Below are 3,796 nucleotides of genomic sequence, written 5' to 3'. Positions count from 1 at the left end.
GCCTTTTATTTTTAAAATAAAGAATAGTTATAATTGAAATAGCCTTAGCCCTAGTTCTATAGGGTTTGGCTGTTGAATATTTTTATGGTTGAAATGTTTAGTTCAGGAAAAACATACCTGCTTGTATATATTTTTGATGTCCAGGATTCCACTTATTCCATTGTTTCTTTAATTTAAATGGCATGTTTATATGTCTTTTCTGCTGTACCAGGATGGGAGAAAGGGGGCTGGATATCCCAAGCACCAGATATGATTTAAAAATATTGCAAATAAAGAGCTCATTGAGACGGAAAAATAATCAGTGACATATTGGATTTGGCCAAATATAAAAAGTTTAAAGCAACTTTACCATGTTACACTGACAATATTTCTGAAGGCACAGGTTCAGATTCCTTAGGCATTTGGCATACGAACAAATCTGTTAAATTTTTACAGCATGTTGTGTAGAAATTAAAAGGAATTCATACAAGCCACTGGTGCACTTTTCAGTTCTTTCTGGGGATCTGGTGAAGCAATACAGGGATGAGCCCAGAGCAGCTGCTATCCCAGATAACAGGTTTTTGTGGATTGGATTTTCAGCAGAGATTAATGAGTTTGTCTCCCACTGCTTGAACTGTTTTAGCAACCTGAGCTGCATAAATTCATAGTATGTCACAAATGTACATTCATATGCAACTGTCAATTGATCCTAATTACCAAGTATTAAAAGAAATTTTATTTAGAATTTTCCCTCATGAGAATGAAGTGAGAAAATTAAATGCTGAGAATTAACAAAGCCTTATTTTTACAAGTAGCTCAGGTACTGTTCATGTACTAATGACATGCACAGTAAATACATCATGTCTTTATCTGATCTAGAATGGAAGTTTGGGGTTTTTTTAATCCAGTTGCTTGTGTTTAAAAAAAAAACAACCTTTTTTTTTTTATTATTCTGAGAACAGTAAAAAAAATGTTTGGGGGTGTTTTGTTGTTTGTTTTTTGTTGTTGTTTTAATTTTATTACATGCTGCACTGGATTTGTAATCTCAACTCTGTTATATTGGTATCTCCAGCCCCCTTTTTTGTGGTGTCTTTTAATTTTCTCCAAGAATCACTGTTTGTGTATATGTGCTCTAGTGAACTCGTGTAGAAACTGGGATCAGCAGCACTGGATTGTAAAATACTGTACTGAAATTCATTGTCGATATTTCCTTGCATTGTAATTTCAAATACTCAGGTAACTGTAACAGTATCTCAGTAAGTCAAATACTTTTATAAAACTACTTAAAGAGCTGGTGGTCTGGTCCTTATTCCTTATGTGTGACAGAATATCCAGGTGGAAATGAATTGTCTGTGTGCTCCTGGGGGCAAGGGTCAGGCTGCCTGGACTTGTCCTTCCCCTAGGATCCTTCAGGAATAGTTCTTTCCCAAGACCTCATCCACCCTTGTTGATTGCATTGGATATTGAACAGGAGATTTCGGACACAATTCCTGGATTTTTAGTGCTTGTGGATGGTGCCCTGAGGAGCCAGTGAGGGCTGTGAGGCTGCTGAGGCCGAAGGGAGACAGGCTGGAGGGAGGTTCTGCAGGAGCCACAGCTGTAACACCTTGTTGTGGCACTGCTGTAGGGATATCTGCAATGCGGAATGACACTGCAAGTGGGTAGGATTGACAGAATGCCACCAAGGAGGGGGGAAAGCTCCAATGAGGCCAACCAGCCTTGTAGTGTCCCTGATCCTCCTTGAAGGGGGAGGTGGCATTTAGATTCCTCCTGTCATCAGAACCTCTCCTGATGGCTACAAGCTTTCCCAGATAATTGAGATGGGCTTTGCAGTGACATTCCAGCTCCCTCAGTGCTCACGGGATGTCCTGTCAGGTCTTAGGTCAGACTTGATGACCTTCAAGGTCTTTTCCAACCTTGTTAATTTTGTGATTCTGTGTCAGGGACCTGGTCATGTCCATGGTCATGTCCAGTTTGGTCAAATGGTCCCTAAAGTGGTCATCCTTCCCTGAGGGTGACATTCCCTGCTGCAGACCTTCCCACTGGGTTCTCCCTCTGCTGACTTTCCCAGGTGTTCCCCACAGGCTCTGTTAACACAGTTTTATCAGTGGCAGCAAATCCCAAGGATGATTTTCTGTGCCAGGCAAATACATGCAATAATGACTGCCTTTTTGGTGTGGAGTTGCTTCCTCCAAGCTTTGAATGGAACCACTTAAGAGCATCCTAATAAATTGTGTAAACCCAGAATTTGACACTGCTTTGGGCAGCTTTATGTGAGTACAGCTACAGGGGTATTTCACATACATCTGAAGTTTATTTTAAAAAGGCAAAAATTAATCACAATAGGTACAATACAATATGTATGATAAATGTACGTCTCAGTTGCAGCATTTTCTTTTCTGTTTGCTTTGATGATGATGGTGCTAATGTCAGCACCAGCCCTGGGCAGGGGTGTTGGTTTTGTTCATGGCAAAATGGGAATGGTTGTTTAAACAAACGCATGTTTGGTTTGGGTGTCTGATGGCAGCTGTGCGCTGCTTACTATTGCCCAAATTATCAACCACAGCTTTACTATTGCCCAAATCTTACCATCACAGCTGTGACTGGAAGTTAAATCAATCCATGGCAAAATGAGGTCTTGTAGCCAAGCTGTGAAACTTGCTGCTGGACTGGTAAGAGAGATTAGAATTCAACTGAATTAGGTTGCAGAGTTGCAAATAGCCACTAGAAGAGGAAATAGCCATATCTCTTGGATCCTAAAGAAGGATTTTTTCCTGAGCTCTGGCAATGCCTGTTCCCATGTTCATTCTCAGCCTGTCAGCCAAGCAGTGCACAGATGACAGGGCTCATTGCAGAAATCTTGTTTTCTCTAAGGAGAAAGTAGGCTCTGACATATTGGAAGGGCCAGCGAGCTTACCTGCTGTGTCAAATCCTGGCTTTCAGAGGGGGAAAAAAATCTAGAAACACATTGTGAGGACATGTTTTACATTTCACCCAACTACCACCTCACTGTGACTGCTGTGGGAGCTCAGTGGGAGCCCAGTGTCTGTTTGCTGATGCTGGAGTTGTGGTCCTGAAAGATGGAGCATTCAAACTGATAGGAAGTAGGTTTAGATTGGATATGGGGAAGAAATTCTCCCCTGTGAGGGTGCTGAGGCCCTGGCACAGGGTGCCCAGAGAAGCTGTGGCTGCCCCTGGATCCCTGGCAGTGCCCAAGGCCAGGCTGGATGGGGCTTGGAGCAGCCTGGGCTAGTGGAAAGTGTCCCTGCCCATGGCAGGGGGGGGCATGAGATGAGCTTTAAGGTCCCTTCCCACCCAAACCATTCTGGGACCGTTCGTTTCACTTCTAGCAGAGCCTGAGGATGGGGAAAGTCCCAGATGCTGCTGTTGTGTGTGTAGAACAGAGCTGAGGTTATGCGGGATGCAGTTCTTCAATGCGTTATTTTGTTTCGCCATCAGACTGTGGGTCATCCCCAGTCCTTCCCCCAAGGAAGCTGATCCTTCCTCAAGGATCCTTTCTCAAGGGCAGGGCGGCAGACACCTTTACCCTCAGGACACGGATCCCTGGGGCTGTGGCAGGGAGGTCCCAGGGTTTTAGGGTGCACCATGCCTTGGAGTGGCTCTGCCCGTGTCCCAGGGGGGCTCCGGCAGCAGCTGAGGGGACACGGCAATTTGGGGGGAGAAAACTCCCCACACATGGCTGATGTCCCTAAAGCCGGCTCCCTATCCGCCGCAGCCCCGGGAGGCTGGCGGAGATTCGTGGGGGCTCCGAGGGACTCAGGGAGGTGTTCCCGGCGCGGTCCCGCCCCGAGCTCGA

This window comes from Corvus brachyrhynchos, unplaced genomic scaffold, assembly GCF_000691975.1.
Source record: "Corvus brachyrhynchos isolate BGI_N302 unplaced genomic scaffold, ASM69197v1 scaffold427, whole genome shotgun sequence".
NCBI classification, from domain to species: Eukaryota; Metazoa; Chordata; class Aves; order Passeriformes; family Corvidae; genus Corvus; species Corvus brachyrhynchos.
The sequence above is the reverse complement of the archived record's forward strand: the minus strand, read 5'-3'. Positions refer to the sequence as shown.